Raw genomic sequence first — 24,235 nt, 5'->3', positions numbered from 1 at the left:
ATGGCAAGGAGCCACAAAGCCCGCAGCTTGGACCACCGGCCTTTCAGGGCTTTAACTTTGATATATTCAGTATTGTAATGACGTTAAAATTGTCCTGCCTTTCCAGAGATGAACAGACCATTATCATAAGTGGACATTTTGGTTAAGGGTATGTGGCCTATTATTTGCTTGTGAGGGTTCATTTGACTTTGTTGAACTATGTTCTCCCGTTGTGATATTTGGGCTGGAATGTGCCTTGGCCGCAGGGAATCAGAATTAATATTTGAACAAAAAGAAGACTGGTTAGTTTACGAAGTCAAGTGCAAGTGGGATGTAAGTTGGTCGGTGTAGACAACGGAGTTGATACCTGACAGCTGTCCGAGTGGCTGTCCAGTGTCAGGCACCGGCCCCGGGCGCGGCACAGACCTGCCCCTGCCCTCGCGTCCTCCACTTGGTCAGGGTGTCTGATAGCGAGCGAGTGCGCGTGCCCCATAGGTGCCAGGCGGTGTTGTAAGGACGCACCAGAGTACGGTGGGGAGTGAAGGGCGTTGGGGGGAGGCCATGGGGGTATCCAGGGCAAGGGCATTCGGGTGAGGCAGGAGCAAGTGTGAAGGTAGGAGGGAGATGGCACCTGCTGGGCGGGGAGGGGTGGGGGATGGCCGTGTCCCCGGATCCACATGCAGTCCAGCCAGTAGGGTCGGAAGCTCAAATAATGTAACCTGTTTCAAATGGGGGGTTACTCAGACAGCCGAGGAAGATGGCCTACATACTTAAGAAATTTTAAACATATTTGACCACTTTCAGGTTTTTCCTGAGCTCTTAGTGAAAGGGAAATTGTGTCCTGAGATCTGCTTTCCTTCTTCTCTCCAAAGCGGAGTGTCCTTACCTTTGCTCTCAAAGAAACATTCCGCCCTTCCATTAATTCTGCTGAGGTGCCAGACCACCGAACGTGGTTTTTCTCCTCTCTGTTGAGCAATGCTTTGCATAATAGCTGAAAGTATTTCATTAGAATCCTGAAGTGTAGCAGCCGAAATGATTTAAATCTACATTTCAATTATTTTTCTTAAGCGTAACTAAAAAAAAATCTGACATTTAAGTGGAAGTAAATTATTTGTCTAATTTCCATCAGGGACTTTTTCAAAGTCACAGAAAATGTGGTTGGTAGAATTCACGACCCTCCACTCCATCAAAGCAATTTCCTGTGAAATAAAAGGGGTACACGGTAGTTCCCAAGGCCGATGCCATTATTTATCTTTTAAATAATAAAAAATAGGACTTACCATCGTTGTACCTCTAGCAAGACCAGTCCAACTGTGAAACGCACTGATGCCCCATCACTCAGCTCCCACACAGACCCTGGTTTTACCCTGTTTTTAAAGATGCCCCCTACACTTCCGACCAATCCATCTCGAAGGGAAAGGGACAATTCAATCCCCCAAACTATTAATTTTTTTAATAATTGTAAATTTATCATTTTAATTTTGCATACCCAGGCACGGTCTCCCTACAGCATTATTATAAATGATTTTAAACAGTCTGTGCTTTAAAACATGAAAGATTAAGCTTTAATTTTTGTTAAAAAAATCCCCTTAGGCAATAAATAGGTTCCCTTTGTCTCATGGCCTTGAAATAAAAATTAAAATAGTTTAAATTGCCCATGGTTAGAATAAGTGTTTCATGCAATTATCAGATGGTAGTGAATAAAATTAGAAATTAAATCATGAAAGAATAAAAACCAGGTAAATGCATATTATGCCTTTCATGGGTTTCTCATGGGGTCTTTTGAAGCCTAATTTAATCGTGTTTCTTGTCTTTTATTTTGATATGATAATTTTTCCTTTGTTTACTTCATTCTCCTCTTTCATTAATTAATTCCTCGGTCGTTTCTTCTCCAAATTTTGAACTTGTTTTTGAGGAATGTGTCTCTGTGTTGGTATAAAGAAGACATTATCTCCAGGGTGTGCGGCAAGGTCTTAAAGAGAGATGATAATATTTGTCTTCTCCCCAACTCGTGGATTTGTTGGTTTGGGCTGGCAATTCTGAGAACTTGGGAGACAGCATTATAATTACCACACAGGCACGTGTCTTTGGCACTTTCTGTCTAAAACATAATACTGCGTTGGTGTGCCACATTATTCCTCTGACCTTCTTCTGTTTTCTTTTTTTTTAAGAGGTTTTCGCATTCTCCAAATGCTTCTGTAAGTGCACTCAATCAGGTGCACACTTCAGGATAATAGATAATTTCTCTTGATAGGATAAGGCAGTTTAAAATGCTAAGGAGGATTTTTTTCCCCCGTTTCCACCGTTGGCTTTTCAAATAGTTTTCCCCTTAAATTCTAGCAATATTTTATCCCCCACGTCTTCCAGACGTTACCCGCCTCCTTGAAGAATGTGACAGACACAAAGTCCCCAGGACACGGTGGCACCTCCTTGTGGACTGTTTGAGGTTCACGGAGCCTGGAAGTCTTTCCGTGTGAGCCTCCCTTCCGGGGGTCATCACGTGGGAAGGACCCGTGAATGGTGACCTTCAGTGTCACACACCCCTGTCACCGGGGCAGCAGTGGAGAAAAGCCGAGTGGGAGACGAGGAGTTATCCTCGGGGTCACTCCAGAGGCTTTCGGGGTGACGAGAGGTGTCTGTCCCCGTGTGTGTACCTGCGCGTGTCCCTGGGGGACCCGTGTCAGGTGAGGAGGTGCGATTCACAGGCCGATTTAGCCCACGTTGGTGGTTTGGGCCCCACCCCTCCGCCCGCCAAGCCGTCACGCACAGGGGACAGGAGCACAGGTGGAATTAAGGCGATGGGGCCAGGAGAGGCCGTCTGCCGAGGCTGCCACCCTGACCCCACGACCCCGGGGGTCTGCCCGTCCGTGTCATCCACGCGTCCAGACCTCCCCCTGCCCTCCCTCATCCCACTCCCCTCTCCTCGGCCAGCCGCCTTGAACCAGCCTCTGGGTTCGTCGTGCGTCTCATCAGCCGCGCATCCAGGCCGTTCTGGTGCCTTCTCGGGAGCATCGTATGGTCCCGCTACCCCGGGTGAAGCCGCGATTTTGCCCGCTTCCTGCCGTCAGAACGGCCTTCAGCTTCACGCTCGCCCTCCGTCCATTTTGCACGCCGTCGGCGACACAAAACAGCTCCGTCGGGACACTTTCCGCGTGGTTCACGCACGGTCGAGAGGAAGGCAGATGGAGGCATTGGCGTGGCATTCGAGGCGCTCCCTGGTCTGCCTCCACGCTTCCCTGCCAGCACGACCCCCCCCTCACCGCCCCCCTGCAGCTGGATCAGGCAGGTCTTCATCCTCCCCAGACACGCTGTCGGCCTTTATTTCTGCTGGCTTCTCTGCCTGAAGTGCCTTCTCCTGTTTCCTCCTGTGAAAATCTTCTGCCGCTAATTTATTGCAGTGTTGGTGCTTAGGGAGATTAACGTATAGGTATAAATTCAGTGTTCTTAATGCACATCATAAAAAATAGAGTTTATGCTACATAAGTTAAACTGCAGTAAAAAAAAAAAAAACATTTGATAATAATTGATGCAAATTGCTTTAAATTCTCTAGTACTTCTAAGAACCAGGGCAAATACCCCCTCCACCATAAAGCCCCCTAGAAAGAATTAAGAGCCTCCACATTACATTTCTAGCATAAATACTTAACTAGCTCTACACCTGGGTTAAAGGCAGACTCCTTTATAAGGAGCTCCCTTAGATGCACTTTGCCAGTGGAGACGGAGAGAAAAGTGCAGCAGCCAAGAGGCTTCTAGAAATGCCGCCTACCCTTCTGGGCTACCCAAGTATATTCTTCATCCTTTTCTTAGAACGCTTCACCTATTTTCTCTGCGGGATAGTTGTTTAGACACATGCCCTGTTTCTCCCTGTCTCGAGGGCAAGTTCTTTCAGAGTAGGAAGAGTTTATTTACCCATAATCCCCCTTGCTTTTGGAAAGTACATCACAGGCCCTCAAATGGTTTTCAGTTCAGCGGAGTAGCCAAGCAGCCAATAGCCAAGTGCTCTAAGACGGGGTCTCAAAGCCATCTGTTCAGCCCAGTGCAGTGCATACATCTCTAAGAAGGAACCTGGCTCTGCCCTGCTGACATATGACAGGGTCCACTCACCACCTCGGACCATGATCCGGTTCCTCAGTAATCCCAGAATAGCCACACCCTACAGGTGAATACGCAGGTCTGACAGCTTCCTGAAAAATGAATCATACTAATTATGTTAGTACAGAATCACATAAAGTGGTTTTTATTGCAGTCATTACAAAGATTGGCTTTCAAAATGTTCTCCTGTCACGATATAGACGTGAGAGTCTCCTATCAAATACGGGCATTCATTTTTCAGAAGCGCCATCTACTCTAGTGTGGGCTTTTGAAAGATCATCCTCAGACAACTCCCGTGAATCACACGTGCCTCACCAAGGCCACGTGCCCCCAGTGCGCCGGCGTTGGTTAGATACAGCAAGAACCCAGCCAACTGTCGAGGGTGTTTTTACTTACACTCTGTTCAACCTTGACTGCGTCTCTGACCTTCCTATTTTCCTCCATTCATCTTTTTTCACTGCTTATTACCAAAGAAAGTTCTCAAAACCGTCAGTGTTCCCCATCATTAGCTATACTTTTAAGTGTTTTCGTCGAGAAGGCTGTTAAAATTACCTGTTTATTTGTGGGGTTGAATCAGACAGGTTTACACCCTATTGCTACAGAAAGAGAACTGACAATGCCATTCTTTGCTCATTTCCTGCGAGTTTCAACATTTTATCTTTCTAGAAGGTTTCCGTGTGTTGACTTGCTGCTGACTTACAGGGCTCACTTTATTTTCATTGATGTTAATGGAGTTGAACATGATGTAAAAGCCCTGTAAATAAAATATCACCATAGTGACTGTAATTTCTGGATATATTTTTTCATTCGACAGATGTTTCCTGAGCATCTTCCATGTACCTGGGACTATTCTAGGCATTTGAAACACATCAGTGGACAAAGTAGAGAAAAATCCATGCCCTCATGTAGTTGATATTTCTAGCATTAGCTCTTTAAAAAACGTATTTTACTAAATTTCTGCTATCATCAAATGACTTGGTGAGCATTGAAATATAAGCTATAACTTCTACACCCTTTAAAATAACCATTTCGTAACCAACTTTTTGGCTTATGTTAGGTTAAAATTTTGTGAAAGACCAAAGTGGAAATGGGGCGGGGGGGGGGGGGAAATCTTCTTTCTCTACTTTCTTCCCTTTCTGTAAGCCTTGCTGTTTCTCTGCACATTGAATGAAGCAAAACTCTAAGAATAGTATGCACTAGTTAGTAAATTTGATGATGAAAGTCTAATGATGAAAGTCAAAACAAGAAGAATGCACACACTTCTGTGAGTGGCTTCTCAACAGAAGCATTTCGTGAAGGGGCGCCTGGGTGACTCCGTCAGCTAAGTGTCTGACTTTCGATTTTGGCTCAGGTCATGATCTCACGGTTGTGGGATCATTGGGCTCCTCTCTGAGCATGGAGCCTGCTTAAGATTCATTCTCTCTCTCTCTCTCTCTCTCTCTCTCTCGCTGCCCCCCTCCCACTCACACGCAGGCTCTCTCAAGAAATAAAAAAAAAAAAAAGCATTTCATGAAAACCAAATTACTTCCAAAGTTCTTAGGCATTCAGAACATATTTTGGGGGGGGGGGGGCTGGTAATTGGCCATGGTCTGTCTTTTTGGTAAGTGGTTCTTTATTTGTTTGGCATTGATCATCCTACTCATAGGGTTTACAAACCAAAGACATGCAAATACCTCCCAGAGGAGTCTCACTGGCCCCTGCACGTGCTGGGTGTTTCGATGCAGAATTCACCTTAAGTTTTACTTGGCATCAGGAAAATGGATGTCTTTTGGGCTACATAGTCCAAACCGCGGCTCATTCCCTAAGTCATCCAGTGTGCTGAGCTGCCAGAGGGTTCTCCCCTCCTGGCATCAGAACGACTCTGCATAGTATATGGGCAGCCCACGCAGATGAGGTGCTCTTGACGTGGAGCAGAGCCACAGTCTCTGAACGGTCCTGAGCTCATCTAAAGCTTCGTAAAGCTGCCGGGCTGAGGGGCTAGAGCTATTTTTGGATCACCTCTCTTCTCCTCGGAGCCCGCACTCAGGTCTGTGTGGCCAATTCTACCTGTGCCCCGAGTACGGTTTGTCCTGCTGTCCTGGGGGCTGTCACTCACCACTCAGTGCTTTGTTCTTGCCTTGCTTTGGGTACGCTTCTTAATACGTTTAGATACCGGCTGTCATTCTTTGCACGTTTGCTTTTAGCGGCTCTGGAGTTGGAGCTGTGCCAAGCGTTAGTGATTCGTTGTAAACGGTGCTCTATACGGTCTACGTTGTGTCAGACCCACATCGGATCCCGTTGTGGCGCACGTATGAGCTCACAGGTGTGTTTTCTGTACAACACACTCAGTGTACTTCCGTTCCCACTGAATCATCGATGTTGCTGTCTGATAGAGCCATGTTATCACTGCTAGCACTGGGGGAAAGCCCATAGTAATCACATAATGATATAGTAAGGAGGAAAAGCAACCAACTTTTGCTAACAAATGTTGCTAGACACAGCTTCCCAGAGGTTTATGACCAAAGGTCCGTGTTTTAAGACCTGAAAGCCACAAAGTATGAGCACTGAGTTCACGTGTGGTTTAATCCCACGAACTGCTTAAACCAGATGCAGTGGCCACATTCAAGAAACAAGCAGAATGCACCAACCCGGTCAACCTAGTTGAAGGGCGGAAAGTCAGAGAGATTGTGTCTTGAGGAAACGGGGGAAATTTTGAATAGAACAGCTGACATTTAAGCCCAAATTTTAAGACTAGGTAGGGTTTTGAGACGTAGAAATGGAATGGGAGATCTAACAAATGTGTCAAGTGTGCAAAAAATAAAAAGGATTTGGTGAGCAAATGGAAATTCATCTCCTTTTCACAGCCATGAGATGTATGGAAAATAATGACCAGAGAGGGTCCTGAAAGGTGTGGTTAGGGAGCCAGAACTTCCTCGTGCAGGCAGTGAAGAACATCTGAGGACTTTGAGAACAAGAGAGTCCACCATGGGACTTGAGCGCTGACTGGATGTGAGGATAGAAGGAAGGAGTTGAAGGTGACAGAAGCACATTTCCTCTGGGGGACAGGTGGCCCAGTGTTTTCATTGGTGTAGAGGGGAGGCAGGAGAAGGGAAAGTTTGTAGTAGACGAAGATTGGATTTTGTGCTGCACACGTGTACAGGCCTTTTGTGTACATATATCCACCGTGCACACGGTTGGCCATCTGACCGTGGAGTTTGTCGTGGAACTAGAAGAGTGGGTTGCAAACTGGCGGCAGAAGTGAGGTGGACTGATGTCAGCTTGGGGTGGGTGATACCTTTAAGTTAGAACCACCAAACAGAGCAGAGAAGGAGACCAGGCGCAATGCTCTGGCTGATGGCTGTATTTGTGGGGCAGACAGGAGGAACCACGTGGTGGTAGCGTGGTACCCAGGAACCACGCGGGAAGGTGACAAGGGAGAGCAGAGAAGGGGCATTTGAATTTAGCAATTAGGCAGCCCCACCTCCCACCCCCTGCATGGCCAGGTCACTGGCAGAGTAAATGTCACAGTTGTAGAGGCAATGAGAGAGGAGGAATGTGGGACTGGAGGCAAGAATTGTATCTTTATAAATGACATTTTCATGAAATTGAGTGTTTTTTTTAAAAAAGTCTACAAAAATAGCAAGGTCAGGAGAGAGATGAAGATGGGGAAACTTAAAAGTACTTCTAAGCTAAAGAGAAGGAGCCAGAAGGAGAGAGAACAGGAAGAGGCCAATGAGAGATGAGATTGATGGACTGAGTGGGAAGGCGGTCAGAGGAAGGGAACCAAACCCTCCTTTATGCCTGTCTGTGGCACTGGAGCAGCGCGTGAGGGTCTGTGACGAGCTGGGAGGGGGACCCTGCCACCGAGCTCCTGGACGGCACGCCCTGCCCTGCTGTCCCACAGCATGGTATGTGTGTGACCATGTGCCTGACGGGGCATAAACCCATAATAAATGCTGGCAACGGGCTGTATAGTCTTGAAAGAGGGAACGCCTTCTTCGCCTCTGAGACACGAGCACACAGAGGCCAAGATTGGGGAGGACGCAAGGAATTTAAGACATAGAGGTATTTACATCACGTGTAGGCTAAGGATTTAAATATCTAGCGCTACAAACAGAAAAGTCCATACTTGGGGCAGAAGTTTAAAAAGGAGGTACACTGAAGAATGTACTAGAGGAGTTACAGTTTCGTTTCCTTTCTAGAATATGTGGACATCTTGACCAAGAATTAGAAGACTGATTTGGAGCAAGTCATTTAATTTAATCTTTATCTAATTTTCTCAGTTGGGAAATGGAGTTGTTCACTTTACTGAAATATTGAGGTTAATACATACATAGAAAGCACGCTGTTGCTTTTATTTGAAGACAACGTTAAATTATCTTATGAGAAAGATGATTTCATTATTTTGGAATGATACTAAATTCCCCTGTTGACAACAGGAAACTAGGTTAAAACTAGAATAAGATCAGTGATATTTTTCTCTGAACCTTTTACCTTTGGAAATGAGTATCTCCCCCACCCTTGCTAAAAAATACCAGCATATAAATGCAGAAGTAGACCCACTCCTTCCTTCTTTCTGCTTTGGGGCTCAGCTGAACAAATTGTCAGTGACTTTCCCACGTACTTCGAGTGTGACTCCAGGTTATGGAACCACCACACCCTTCTTACCAAAGACGACGTGGCACTGTTGGATTCAAGAGTGCCAGCTAACCGTGACGGGGCAGGACTTCTGGGTAGCGGCCACCATGGAGGGTCACGCACTGAGGCCCTTGGAGAGCTGGGGGTTATGACTGAGTCTGTGCTCGTGGTGGGCCATTCGCAGAGGCAGCCGCCGTGCCAAGGCGCATGCTCAGACCGTGCCTGTGGCCCACAGCTCTTCGTCTAGAACCCTGCTGGCTGAGCACTTGACCCTCGGCAACCGTGCCATCTTATCCAAAGGAAAACACTAGAAATGAGCGTTCGGTCCCTCTGGGCAAACTGCCCCCTTTCCAGGAGATCCGAAGACCAGACTCAGCCAGGTTTTCGGCGACCTGCCAACGACACACAGCTGGTTACCACGGAGGTGACCTCTCCCCAGGGTGCAGAGCCTGGTCAGATCATCAAGTTTTACTGTTACAAGGAGTCTTCAGGATAATCTGTCCAGGTGCCTCACGCATGATCCACACGGAAGCCCGCAGGGTTAGTTAATGATTTGCTGAGGAAACACAGGCGATCAGCAGCAGGTGTGCCGACGATCCTGCCACACCGCGAAACATGCAAAAGCAGGAACTCTGGGAGAACTGGAATTGTGTTTCTGGATTTTTCCACTTACATGTTCTCACTCTTGTGAGGAAATCCACACTTGTTTTTTTCAATCTGTGTTGATGACCATCTGTAAAAACAAACATCTGGAGCCATCCAAGTACTTGTATTTTCGTAAATCGTTAGCAGAATATCGTCGGAAGGGAAGACAGGTTGTTTTCTCTCTGCTCCATTCTTATTAGATCCGTATTTACTGAGTTTACATGAACGGACTTTTTCAAACTCGCAGCCCCAAATTACACCTTCGTTCTTCAGTGTCTGTCTTCTTGGGACCAGGGAGGACACTACAAACAAGGCAAGGCAAGGAGGTACCCAAGTTTGCTGACAGCTAATGAAGCCAGTTTCTTCCTTAGAAATGTCAACTAATGAGGGGCACCTGGGTAGCTTCGTCGGTTACGCATCCAGCTCTTGATTTTGGCTCAGGTCACGATCTCACGGTTTGTGGGATCGAGCCCCACATCCGGCTCTGCACTGACAGTGTGGAGTCTGCTTGAGATTCTCTCTCTCCCTCTCTCCGCCCCTCCCCATGCTGGCACACACATTTTTTTTCTATGTGTGCCTCTCAAAATAAAGTGAAGAAACGTCAACTAGCGAGGACTCCCAACAAGCATTTGCAAAAAAGAATTAAAATGAAGGAAACCATTTCTGCTTCCATTTCTGCACCACTTTCTCACCTTCCAGCGTGTACTTTCCTAGAATAATGCCTCAAAAGCCAGTCAGGGTCCAGATGAGGGGCTTGCTTCACCCAGCCCTCTAGACTGAGAGTTCTTCCTGCGCATCTTCCGGAGAACCAGGAGAACCAGGGTGGCCTGTCTGGCCCGGTGTCGCCCGAAGCCACATCGTCGACTGTCCTTCTGAGGTGAAGCGATGTGCTGGGAGAAGAAAATGGGACGGAGGATATGGCCATCACAGACCATCAGGTAGTGACATCGGACCACCTCAGACCCTTTTAACACCATTTTCTGATAGCGGCAGCCTCCCCCTACCCTGTCATTCCTCCCCACCCCCACATCTTGAAAGTTAAGGGAGGAGACGTAACTGTGGAATAATTGGTCCCCTGGGAGAAGAGTCACTCCCTGTGTCACTAATGCCCTGGGGTTGTGATTAGCTAATAAGGCTAGCGCTTGTGTCATTGCCTAATTCTGCCTCCTCACAGTCTTCCCTGCGCCAGCCAGAGACCGCGGCCGAGCTCCTTTGAGGCAGGGTGGCATCCTCAGTAGGTTCGTGCAGTGTAGACGGTTTGCTGTTTCCTAAGCCGCAAAGCCACTGTGCTTTCACCGCCCGATGGCTCCGAGCAGATGTTCAGTGAGCGCACCGCAGGCAGTCTCCCCGTCTTCGGTGGTGGTTTGTTGTAGCTCGGGGACAAACCTCGTGCTGTCCAGGGGAGGAGGGGGTGCTTAACGCGAGGAAGCGGGTGCCTTTGGTTCCTAGAGAGCACGGTGGGTCGTTCCTCCTGCCCCTGCAAAGACCAGGAGGCCGGGCGGCCTTTGGGGAGGGAGAACGTTGCCGGCGGGGAGTGAGGCGCATGAGAGACTCCTAGGCCCCCCGATGGCCGGCCGTCTGTCTGCTTCCCTTGCTGGGCCTGGAATCTGTGGAAGGACGGAGAGGTGGCAGCGTTCCCCCTGAGCAGTCACTTCACCCAGACCGCGCCTCTGGATCTTTGTCCCGCCTTCTGTGAGGAAGGGGAAGGAGCCGCCGTTTACCCGTGTGTCTCTGATCCCGCGGCGGGCGAAGGTGGGTATCGAGGCCGGTCTTAGAGCCGGGCTGTGCCTGCCCCCCGCCACAGAGGCGCCACTCCCCACGGGAGTGCCAGCTGGGACAGTGAGCGTGGGCGTCTGCTACCCTCTGTGTAAGAGTTCTGTCCCAGGACCAAAGGGTGTCTCTTGTCTTGGTGACAAGGCAGCAAGTGGCTTTGTCCATTCTGTTATTTTTTTTTCAGCTTTTATTTATTTTTGAGAAAGAGCACAAGTGGGGGAAGGGGAGGGAGAGAGAGAGAGAGAGAGAGAGAGAGAGAGAGAGAGAATCTGAAGCAGGCTCCAGGCTCTGAAAAGTCAGCACAGAGCCCGAAGTGGGGCTTGAACCTGCAAACCGTGAGATCATGACCTGAGCCAAAGTTAGACACCTAATGGACTGAGCCATCCAGGCGCCCCCGTCCATTCTGTTTTTTAAAATAGCCACACTCTTCGTGGCCTGTGAGCAGAAAGGGACAGTCTGAGGAGAGTGTTTTTTTTTAGCAGCTCGGCTGTGTCCTCAGGGGCCCTCATAAGGTGCAATGGGATCCCCTTGACCCGGCTCCTGAAGGCCTTCGATTGGCCTCATCCTAAGAGAAACTAGATACGGCGTTCAATGTACCTGCCTCAGCCTTCAGTATTATTTTCATTTATTCATCCGCTCAGCAAATATTTAGTGCCTGTTACGTCTTAGTTACTCCTGTAGGTTCTAGGAAATGAGGCAGAACTTCTCATTAATAAGCTTATCTGCTGGGGGGATTTTTTTTTCCTCGGGAAGATAGAACCATAACTCAGGAAACATTTTACTCCTGGTTTCCTGCCCACCCCCCACCCCCGGCATCTGTTCCCCTTTTTATCTCAAACCAAACCTCACCTCCCCTATAACCTTTACCTTCTTAGGCCCCAGACTCCCCACACACAGCCGGACAGGGTGAGGTGCCACTGTGCTTGGAGGCCTCTCAGCCCGGTGGTTCCCACACTTCACTGAGCGAGAGGCACGCCAGGAGGGCAAGTCCTGGGCCCTGCAGCCACGGATGTTGGTTCAGAGGGTCCGAGGTAACCTCCAGGCGAATGAGATGCCCGAGGGCCTAGACTCTAATTTTTAAAAAGCGACTTTGCTCCATCTAATGTGTGTACGGATACCACACCCTCACAGGGTAATGTGGTCCCTGCCTCCAGCAGACAGAAGAGCCCTCACCACGTGGCCTGCAGAGCAGGTCAGTGAGTTTTCACCCCCAAAGTCTGGCTTGTCTCTCCTTACATCCTTTCCTCTGTGACTGGGTCATTTAGGATTCAAGATGGCTGTGCTGGGTGGGGCGGCTCTTCTAGCAAAGAAGGTAGAAGCTGTTGGTGTCTGCAGCTTGGCTGGGCTCCTGTCGGTGTAGATCCCTGTGGTCTCTAAATAGACCCTGGGTTCTCACATTCTTCAGTTACACCGTGAGCAGTGAAAATTGCAACCTTCACAAAGTGCTGCCTTTAAACCAGTAGAATTCTGCCTTCTCTGAGTCCTGGTTTTCCCTGCCAGGAGAGGCGGCCAGCCTGCGTTTGGTACTCGTAGAGACAGTAAGAACTTTTCAGGAGTTGGAGTGTTGGACCTCCAAAGCCATCAGGCATATGTCAGGGTCTGCAGAAACCCCCTGAAACGTGACCACCTGACGGCCTTTGCTTTCATAGTTCCACGGACAGGGAGGACGTGCTTCTGAGGGCACTTCCAGTCCACAACCGGCCCTTCATACTGTGCCCGCCCCCTTACGGCTTTGACCCATTGACCCATCACTTTGGTCTCCTGAGCTACAGAGTGTCTTTCTGATGACAGCACCTAACCCTGGCCCTTCCCTTGGTTGTCTCCTCTCTGGGCTAAATTTGACCTCTTCATCAACGGTTTCTCTCACCGGCGTGACTGGCAGGCCTGGTCACCCTCTTCCTGGCTCTCAGAACGATACACATAGACCGAGATTCCTGACGGCCAGACCAGTGGTACAGGCCGTGGGATTGTCGGTCATCTGTGTACTTCCTTCCATCTCTCCTACCGGGAAATACTGAATCTGCATGAATCTGAGGACAGGATGACCAGATTCTCATCCTTCGGATAGACATCGTCAGCAATGTTTATCAGTCACCTACTGTGTGTCAGGCATCATTGCCACCTCATGTGTTTGATTATCATGTCAGTTCTCAGGGTGGGTCACATTATTCCCATTTTAAGCATCATTCGGAGCCTCAGCTAAATTGAGGGATTGCCCAAGGTCTTACAGGTGGAAGGGACAGGGCCTGAAAATTAAGGGTGAATATGAGTAATCGCAAGTTCATTGCTTCTGTAGATCTCAACAGCAGCCAAGATAGACACAAGATGCAAAACAGGAATTTAAGTTTATACGCGCATAGTGTTAACATTCTGGAGCCAGAGCTAGGTGAAGTCCTGGCTCTACAACCTACAGCCATGTGGGACCTTCCCCCAGTTACTTAGCCGCATAGGCTAACTGTAAACAAAAGAGCTGATGCACAGAAAGTACTTAGAACAAAGGCCGGCCCCCGGGTAAATGCTAGCGACCGCCATGATTAAGCTGTATTCCTGGTGAAGCTGAGTTGGAAAATGTATTCGTTTTCCATTGCCGCTGTGACAAATTACCACACACGTAGTAGCTTGAAACAACACACGTGTATTATCTTCCGACTCTGTAGGCCGGAAGTCCAGCATAGTCACTGGGCTGACACCCCACATAGTCAGGGGTATCAGCAGGGTGCAGTTCTTTCTGCAAGCCCTAGGGAAGAATCCACTCCCCTGCTCCTCCAACTTCCGGAGGCTGCTGGCTTCCTCGACAAACAGCCCCTCCTTCCAAGTCCTTGTCGCGCTGCCATCTCCCTGGCTCATGCGAGCCCCTCTGCCATTGACAGGACCCCTGAGATTACACTGGGCCCAGGCAGATAATCCTGGACAGTCTCCTCATCCCAAGGTCCTCTGAAGAGCAGCTTATAAACCCTCTGTGTTGTATACTCTCTGTATACCCTCTGTATAAAGCTCTGTGTCACAGGCTGCAGGAATCAGAACACAAGCATCTTTGGGGGGAGCCATAGAGCATGTAGTAGTAATTCTTGTCTCCCTCTGCAAACGTAGTCCTGGGACCCAAATGAACTTACCTGCCCTCTCCAGTAATGCAGAAGTTAGAACAGAAAGAGAATGGAGAGCAGGAAGGCCTTCATCAAGCACCCACTGGTGTCCTGTGTTTTAATTTGGCGGCCCCATGGATGTTAGATCTTTCCCAGTCTCTCCAGCTACATTCGTCACCTGCTTCCCGTTAGGGGGATCAAGGCTGGTGGGGGCTGGAAGGGAGGGAGTCCGGCTTATCCACACGGCAGAGAGAGGGTGACTTTTTCCTGAGAAATGAAGCCAAGGGCCTTTTCTCTCTGGAAACCTCAGAAAGAATAAGCATTTATCTCTGGAACAAATAAATATAAAACAAATGAAGCATTTTTTTTTAATTTAGGTAAGATTCAGCTTGCTTGTTTTTTGGGCTGCTTTGAGAAAATTTCCCAAAGAGCCCTTCTCCCACAGCTGTTAGCTATCCCGATGGCCTCCTCACCGAGGACTCACCCACAGAGCTACGGCACCGGCCCCGTCCTGTGCCACTGCTCGCTGTGTGCCCTGGGCAGGTCCGCTCAGCCTCTGCTTTCCATCTTCTAAGTGGAGAAGACTCTCAGCCTAGTTCATGCATTGCCTCAGAGGATCCAAGTTGAAATGAAGGAACATATGTGCAAGGCAGTGCTGTCTGTCCCTGTCGATGGGGATTAAGGGAGAGAAACAAATCACTGGCCAGGGTAGGTGAGCCAGCGCTCGGCTCTCCTGGAGATACTGGACAGTGGATATTCCTCCGGCTCGTCTAGCACTCTTTTCTCTCTTTCTCTCCCTCCTCCTTTCACCTTGGCATAGCAAGGAAACCTAGTGATCTAGGCATGCCATCCATGACCTGAAGCTTTGACTTGGGCCAAGAAACTCTACTCAGTGTATTATTGATCCAAGACCTAGTGCAGTTCAAGGAGAAAGAACCCGTCTTCTCACTTAGATTGGGAGAGGCATATGGGAATTGTTGAGCTTGGCGTCTTCCCAGCAGTGAATTAACCTCAGAAGAGCAGAGAAACCCTGTGATGCTCACCACCAGTCTTCCTTTCCCCCACCCCCCCCGTCTCTAACCCTGTTCCCTTCCCGCATTCTTTCCTAAGAAGGCACAGAACCGTGCTGCCGTATGAGGTAATGAAAACAGGACTTGTGTTTATTGCATGGCCATTTTAGTTCCTGGTTAGCCGGCCAGTCACAACCTCTTTGGGTTCATCGGTAGTTTCTAAGCAGTAGTAAAACAGGCTGAAGATGGGACCTCTGACAAGACACGTCTGCGCTGCGTGAGCAAGGGGAGCCGAGCTTTGCTCCCCTGGCCTGTGTGCCTCTGGGCTTTGCCGTGTATGGAGCAGCCTTCTACTAAAAGAGGTGCCGTGGACGATGGAGAGTGCAGGTTTATTTACCACCCTTCTCCCAAAATGTGCCTTTGGCATGTCACAAACAGTTTAATGGAGAAAGTGAAGGATACAGTTCTTGGTGGAGACCAGAGGGAATTTCAGACGGGCAGAATCCTCTTGCCAGTTGGCCAACACAGAAATAGGAAAATATGTGTGTTGTTGGCATTGAATTTGTCTCTGTCTTTCATGTCTGGGGTCTCTTTCTCTATTGTGTGTCTGCTGAATATTTGGTGTTGGAGCACATGATTAAGATTGGCTGTGTGACAAACTTGAGGCTTTTTGCTTTAAAGCGGTTATTTGCTAGAATTCAAAAGATTCTTAAAGGTGGCTAGATCGCAGTTGAGCCATCTTTTCCAAATGAGACTCCAGTTGGGGTGAATTTTCAGAGTATTGTCTGAAGCTGTGGGGCACACAGGGTCTTCTCGTTTCAAGGTCAGTTACTTAGTTCACTCAGCATTTTTTTGTAATTTTTTTTTTTTTTTGAGAGCACACAAGCAGGGGAGAGGGGCAGAGGAGGGGAGAGAGGGAATCTTAAGCAGGCACCACAGTCAGCACAGAGACCAACAAGGGGCTTGTTCTCACAACCCTAGGATCATGAACTAAGCTGAGATCAAGAGTTGGACGCTTAACCGACTGAACCACCCAGGCGCCCCATTAGTCCAGTTGTCTTACTGTCACACTTGATCCCTGTCCCTCGTGTCCTTCACCCACTCCCCACCCTTCTACTGGGTCTAGCCCTCAACCACATACTAAGAGGCCCACTTGACTGTATCCAGTCTTCCTGCGGTTTTAAATAAATAGCAAACCAAGACCTAAAGGACCTCTAGCTTGTATACTGTTTGTATTATCAGTGACAAGTGGGCCTGCTGAATTTCCCACCTCCCCACCTCACTCCTGCCCCTTATGCGTCCATGGCTCGTGTGTGTGTGTGTGTGTGTGTGTGTGTGTGTGTGTGTCTGTCTGTCTGTCTGTCTGTGTCTGTCTACATCTACGGTACACTCCCTCCAGCTTGCTGCTCACCACCATAATTGAGAATTACCCAAACAAAGCAGAGAATGGCTTAAACCCACCTCTTCCTCAAGCCCATCTTACAGACATGGAGGGTGTGAAAGATCACCCACAGTGTGAGGTCAGCCAGTTCTGATGTCGCCCGGCCCCTTCCCCCTCTTGCCCCCTGTGAAGCTCCAGCTAGAAGTAGGTGACAGACAAGTGTGCCCGTGGCCGTTCTGGGTTTCCCTGGGTGAGTGCAAGCAGGCCGCATCTACGGCCCGTAGTCCCTGACATGGCTGCTGAAGAGGGAGAGGGGCCTGGGCCCTGCACACAGGCTTTTCTCTGTGACTGGTGGTGAGGAAGAGGAGGGTCAGCCAGCAGAAACAGGACCAATGGCCATCCAGTCATCAGTAACTGAAGCTGTGTAGGCAGAGATTGGAGAGAAGCTTACCTCCTTCCTTGTTTTACAAGACATGTCCTACGTAGGTTTGTCCCCTCAGTTCGGTGTGTACCCAGTAATGGACTATGATCTGAAAGTCCCCAGATGGTACCATTGTGCCAGGTTCATTACCTAGATCACCCTACTCAATCTTCACAACCTTTTAAGTTGGGTGTTCTTTTTTCTCCCATTTAAAAATGCTGAAATGGAAGCTTATGGAGAAGAGGAAAGGTTGAGTCCAGAGCACTCAGTCTCAACGACAGCCCCATTGTGACTCCGGTTTTCTGTCTGTAAACGGGGGTAATGAGATTGTAATGGTTTGTTGCTTAGAGCAGTAGTCTCACTTTGTGGTGTCTGTGAGGCCATGTTGGAAGCTTTCTCCTGTCCTTCCCCGGGTTGCCTATGCTAACCCAACTTGCATGATCCTCTTCTGCCACCAGAGATCTCGAGATGCAGGGTGATGAGCCAGGGAGCAGCAGAAAGAATTAGAGACTAATGAGGTCTGTGCTGTAAACAAGGTCTGGAAAATGTAAGTTGCAGACACTGAGGTATTAAGGTCCGGTCATGTATTTCCTCTCCAGCACTAGCAGTGAATACTCCACAGCAGCATGACGACTGGTGTCATAAGTCTTTCTAGGAATGTGCTGGTGTCCCTAACTGATAGGCACTTTCTCCAGGTCATTGACCTTAGTGCTTTGGCACCTCTGCTTCATCAGTGATGTGTGCAGCAATGGAGTTGGAGGCCTTTCTGATAAAGGTAGCTTGTGTTTCTCAGATGAATGAGAGACTGTTCTGATCCATTACTCGGCTGACTCCCTCCACACCTTATCCCAGTTTGTTTCATTTCCACATCTCCATCATTTCCTGTGCCGTCTGAGGAATATCTGCTCTCCTTATCCTATTCCTTTCTATCCCTTTCTTTCCCTTCTGAAAGATCTCAGTGAAGAGTCTGAGGGCATAAAGAAAAAGAGTGCTGAATAAAATGAGCACTCTTTTCTGACGTACCCACTGGTAGTAGTGTTCTCTTATGAGCTGTATTTCATCCGGACAAAGACACAGATGTTCATAGAAGTGTATCAAGGTCCTTTCAATGCAAGCAGTTGACCCACTTTTCTTTTTCTCTCTGAAACTGATGCAAAACTCTTCTGTCTCATTATAGCGTATAGTTTGTTGTTTGCATGGTATATATCTTTCCATCCTTTTACTTTCAACCTATTTGTGTCTTGGAATCTAAAGTGTGCCTCCTATAAGCAATACAGACAGCTAGGTTTTGTTTTATAATTTTTTAAGCCAGTCTAACAATCCCTACCTTTTGATTGGATTGTTTACTTCATTCACATTTAATATCATCAGGATGCATTTATATGTGACATAAGTTTACTTTTCACTTTCTGTGTATTTCAGTTGTTTTTGTTTCTCCTTTGTGGCTTTATTTTGCATTAAGTGAATATTTTCTAGTATAATGTTTGAATTTCTTCAGTGATTTTCCTCCATATTTTTGAATTTTCTTTTCTTAGTGGTTGCTCTAGGGTTTACAACATATATCCTGTCTTATCAGAACCTACTTCAGATATGTACTAACCTAATGCCTATGAGATGCAGAAACATGCCTCCTATACATAACTCTCCTTTCCTCCCCTTTTTTCTATTTACATACATATTATGTCTTTGTATGTTATAAACTTAACCTATAGTTATAATTATTACTTTATATATTTTAAATGAACTGAAAGAAAAAGGAGAGCATATACATGTATCTGTAGAGTTTGTTTATAACCTCCTTATTTATCATTTCCAGTTCTCTTCATCTCTTCTTGTGGTTACTGTCTGGTATAATTTCCTCACTGTAATACAACTTTGTCCCCCTACCCACTTCCTTTGTGCCTAAAATGTCAAATATATTTCTGTATATTAGAGGCTCAGTGATACAATTAATATACATACTGCTTTAGGCAATTGATTTTTTAATCAATTAAGAGAAGAAAAGAAAAATGCAACTATACAGTCTTTTATAAGTATCCACATAATTACCTTTATTGGTGTTATGCGTGTGTATGTGTGTAGGGATTTGAATTATTGTCTTGGGTTATCTGCTTTCAGCCTGTAGAACTTGATTTCATATTTCTTGTAATACAATGACTGCTGGCAACACATTCTGTTTTTGTTCATCTAGAAATGTTATTTTTCCCTTGTTTACCGAGGATAGTTCGGCTGGATATAAAATTCTTACTTCATAGTGTTTTACTCCTTTCAGCATTTGCAGTGTGCCCTGCCACCTTCTGGTCCACTGTTTCTGCTGAGAAGCCAGGTGTTAATCTTCTTGGGATCCCCTTATACATGATGAGTCATGTTGTCCTCTCTCTCCTTGCAAGATTTTTTTTTCTTCATCTTGGGCTTTCAGTATTTTTACTATCACATGTCTGGGTGTGGATCTTCTTCTATTATCCTACCTGTAGTTTGTTGACTTTCTTGGATATATAGATGAATGCTTTTTGTCACGTTTAGGAACTTTTCAGTCCTTGTGTCGTTATTTTTTCTATTCTTTTCTCTGCTCGTGGTACCCCCAGTATCTGTATACTCTTGTATTTCATGGCATGCCACACCTCTGACGTTCTGTTCCTTTTTATTCATTGTGTTTTCTCTGATTTTCAGACTGCATGATCTACATCATTCTCCAAACTCATTTGTTATTCTGCCTTTTCAAATCTAGTGTTGAGCCCCCACAGTGAATTTTTCATTTCTGTAATTTACCTTTCAAGTCTAGAATTTCCATTTTGTTCATTTTTATAATATCTCCCTTTTTATTGGTATTCTTTGCTTGATGCAACTTTGTCATCGTACCTTTCGTTAAGCATGTTTTCCTTTAGTTCTTTGAACATATTTATAGGACCTGTTTTGATGTCTTTGTCTGCTAAGTACAGTATTTGGACCCTCTCAAACAGTTTCTGGTGCCTGCTCAGTGAGCAGAGGCTACTTTGAGGACAGGACTCCCACACTTCCTGGCCCAGAACAGAGCTTCCATAAGACAGAGCCAGGGGTGTGGTTAAAAATGCCAGTGGCCTGCCCTTCCCTGGGAGAAACCATAGTCCTACGTTTGGACCTGTGGGGAGAAGAAGCCCTTAGCTCCTTGGCCACAACCACCTGGAGTTGAGCTTCCATTACATACACTGACCTTGGGGAAGTGGGAGAGGAGCAGCTGAAAGGGAGGGAGCAGGTTGTGGCTCAAATGCCACAGACTCTTGCTGTTCGTTCTGAGATTTTGCAGATTTACCTGAATTTCTTCTTTCAAGGACCTTACGATACTTTCACTGAAGGGCACCTGGGTAGCTCAGTCAGTTAAGCAGCCAACTCTTGATTTCAGCTCAGGTCATGATCTCACAGTCGTGAGATCAAGCCCCCAAGTCAGGCTCTGCACTGAGCATGGTGCCTGCTTGAGATTCTCTCTCTCTCTGACCCTCCCCCACTTACTCTCAAAAAGGGAGGGAGGGAGGGAGGGAAGGAAGGAAGGAAGGAAAGGAAGGAAGGAAGGAAGGAAGGAAGGAAGGAAGGAAGGAAGGAAGACAGGCAGGCAGGCAGGCAGGCGGGAGGGCTAAAGAAGAAGAAACTAGTTTAATTCAGAAGAGCTTCTCTCCCAACCCATGTGTGGTGTATTCACATTGTCATGTATTGCAGTTCTAGCTCCAGTGTGTTTCATCCCAGTACACTGTAACTTTATATAAATAGCATTTATTTAAATCTGCCTGCATAATTTCTACTTCCTTTGCTTTATTATTCCTTCTTTCATCTGGGATCATTTCTCCTTTAGTTTGAATCCTATCCAACAGAACATTTAGTGAGGGTCCACTGGTTAAAAAGTCTTAGCTTTTATGTGACAATTATTTATTTTGTCCTAGTTTCCGAAATATATTTTTGTTGGATGTTCTAAGTTGACAGTTAATTTACCTCAGCACCACGTCCTAATCTGTCTTACATTACTATTGATATGATTAGCAATAATTTAAAAGATATTTTACAGTGCTTGTTACTCTTTTGGTGTTTACTGCCCCCCCGAGTCTCTCTGATCACCTAGACCAATAAACTGCCAGAAACAGAAGTCCTCCTTTCTGGGCTATTTCCCATGGAAAAAGAGACTTAAATCTAGTGTCTCCATGTAATAGCCCTTCCCACACTGCTGTGCCAGTGAGTAAGGGGTGAAAACTATCCCTCATGTGTGTTCTGATTCGAAGCCAGTAATAAAAGCCTGAAGAACTTTCACACAATTTTAGGTGACACCAGGGGAATACTTCTAGAATGGTAATGTGAGGATACCTGTGAACCCTTTACCCCGTGAAACCACCATTACTGGTAAAAACTGTAAAAGTCAACCACTTAAAATCTCTAGAAATTGTCCTTAAAAGTCCACAGATGGAGAAACATTCTCGCAAATGTTCTGGCAAGAAATAAAGGTAATGATTACCTTTGATTTTCATAAGTTATGTTTGTTAAAATTGTTATGGTAATATATAAAAGAATAGAAATAATATACATTACCTCCAAAGTAGTAGAGGGGGAAATGGAATGGGGAAAAAAAAGTAAATAATAGTCCTAAGAAGGAAGGCAAGAAAGAAGAGGAAAAAATATAGGCAGGACATACAACACAAAATTTAAACATTTCTACTGAAAGACTGTTAGATTATTAGGCTGTAGTTTTTAAAACCTGTTTACATATTGATTATAAGAGATAGAGCAGAAATAGACAAAAAAGCAAAACGATGGTAAAAGATACATCATGCAAATAACCAAAAAAATCTGATGCTTTTATTTTTTATCATACAAAACAGACTTTAAGAAGAAACTAGAAATAAGAGCTGCCACAAAAAGTTGATTGCACCACAAGATACAATAATTTACAAACATCTACACAAGCAGTGACATAGCTTCAAGATGTATTCCAAAAAATGTCCATATTTACCCGGAGAAATTGAAATTACCACAGTGGGAGATTTTCACATGCTTCTCTCAGTAACGGACAGCACAAGCAGACAAAGAAATAGGACTTAATTGTAAATGTTCCTGATTTTAAACATTTATTTAAGAGCATGTTATGAATAATTTTTGCCAATATAAACTTGAAAACTTAAATACATAAGTTCCTAGAAAGCTATAACTGAATACAACTGATTAGAGAAGAACAAGAAAAGTTGAACAATCTTAGTTATTAAGGAAACGTAATCATCCCATGAAGAAATATCAAGTCCACATCATTTTTACTGGCATATTCTATGAAACACTGAAGTTAGAAATAATTGCCATCTTTTACAGTTTATCCCAGAAAATGCAAAAATAAAGACACTGCCTGAGTCATTTGATGAGGTTAGCAAAAGCTTATTAGCAAAACTAAAGACACACAGGAAGGAAAATAAATGCCAATCATACTCATGTACACAGACAAAAAAATCCTAAACAAGGTGTTATTACATAATAAAACCAAGGAATTACTGTTATTTTTGTGAGGTGTAATACTGGTTTTGAGTTTTTAAAAAAATGTCCACAGTTTTTAGAGTTGCATACTGAAGTATATAGGGGAGAGACAACAGAAGGTCTGAAATTGGCTTTAAAATAGAGATTGAGAAGGGGCGCCTGGGTGGCTCAGTCCGTTAAGCATCCGACTTTGGCTCAGGTCATGATCTCACGGTTCACGAGTTCAGGCCCCGCATCAGGCTCTGTGCTGACTCTCAGAGCCTGGAGCCTGCTTCAGATTCTATGTCTCCCTCTCTCTCGGCCCCTCCCCCCCTTGTACTCTGTCTCTCTCAAAAATAAATAAAATGTTTTTAAAAATTAAAAAAAAAGATTAAATTGCTTCTCAAATATTCTAGAATGTGGCTATGAGTTTATGGGAGTTTGTCATGTTTTTCTCTTGTGTATTTGAAAAGTTTCATAATAACAAAAGGACTAAAGACACTGGATTATATATCATTTTCTTTTAAAAAGAGATATGCATTATGAGGTGTGAGAAGCTAATGGCCTACATGGACTGAAATGTGACAAGGTGAGGAATTCATTTTTTAGGCATTTGATCTGGCCTCATCCCAAAGGGATCCCAAGCAAGGTGCTTTTCAAGCAGTGCTGTTTGTGGTTTCTGAAGGCAGAGGAAGGATGAGCTCCCGCTGAGCAGGAACATTCCAGGAGATGGATGAAGTTCCTGGCTGTCCTGGATCTCACAGCTAGAAAAGGACCAGGTGCTGCTTTTAGCGCTGGTCAGAGTTTAGTTCAGCTTTCACCTCCATCACCAGGATAAAGCAAAGTGATGTCCCTGGAAAAAGTCAGAGGAGTGTGAAGCTGTACAAGTGTATACAAATGTAAGACACGTGACATACTACTTACAGACACCATTATGTAATGGTGTAAAAGGGACAGAGAGTGCAGCTGTTCTGGAGAACAGTCCAGCAGGTCCTCCAAATGTTAAACAGGAAGTTATCATCTTAGCCAGCTGTCCTGCTCCTGGGTGTGGGGTGTGTGTGTGTGTGTGTACTCAAATGAAAATCAAAGTTTATGGCTATGCAAAAGCTTCTGTTACAGATGTTCATAGCATCATTGTTCATACTAGCCCAAAAGTTGAAACTATCAAAATGTCCACAACTGATGAATGGATACACAAAATGCAGTGTTTTCATGCAGCAGAGTATTACTCTGCTATGAAATCCTGACCCGTCCTACACAGAGGGATCTTGAGAACGTCTTGCTAAGGGAAGGAAGCAGTCACAAAAGATCACAAATTATGTGATTCCACCTCCATGAAATATCCAGACTAAGCAAATTCATAGAGACAGGAAGTGGTGGGGGGAACAGGGAATGATAGCTAACAAGGATGGCTTTCTTTTCGGGGTAAGAATATTCTGTTAGATGGTGGTGCGGCTGGATAACTGCGAACATACTAAAAACCACTGACTTGCATGCTTCAAGGGCCAAATTTTATGGCATGTGAGTGATCTGTCAGTAAAGCTGTTACCTAAAAGGCTGGGGGGTAAGAGAGAGTTTGGAGCAAAATGGTTTTGTCTCCTACCACTCCTCACCCTGTTACCACCACTGCCTGGGCCCTGAAGTCTTCTGTAAAATTCAGGAAGATGTAGGATTTTTTTTTTTTTTTTTTCCCAGAATTTCAGTGAGAAAAGAAAATGCCGAGTCTGAAGCAGAAACAGTGAGAAAACCAAGGACTGCCATTCACTCCCACCCCCTA

General features: G+C 46.0%; 1 protein-coding gene across 16 annotated transcripts in view; it reads left to right on the top strand.

The window, feature by feature from the left end:
• The window catches only part of CELF2 (CUGBP Elav-like family member 2), an 832,193-nt gene that overhangs the window by 784,937 nt on the left and 23,021 nt on the right, over nt 1-24,235 (top strand). The window lies entirely within an intron of this gene.

Source organism: Panthera pardus, unplaced genomic scaffold (assembly GCF_024362965.1).
Source record: "Panthera pardus isolate Hobbes unplaced genomic scaffold, ASM2436296v1 HiC_scaffold_6, whole genome shotgun sequence".
In the NCBI taxonomy this organism is placed as follows: Eukaryota; Metazoa; Chordata; class Mammalia; order Carnivora; family Felidae; genus Panthera; species Panthera pardus.
This window is presented reverse-complemented; position numbering and strand designations above follow the sequence as displayed.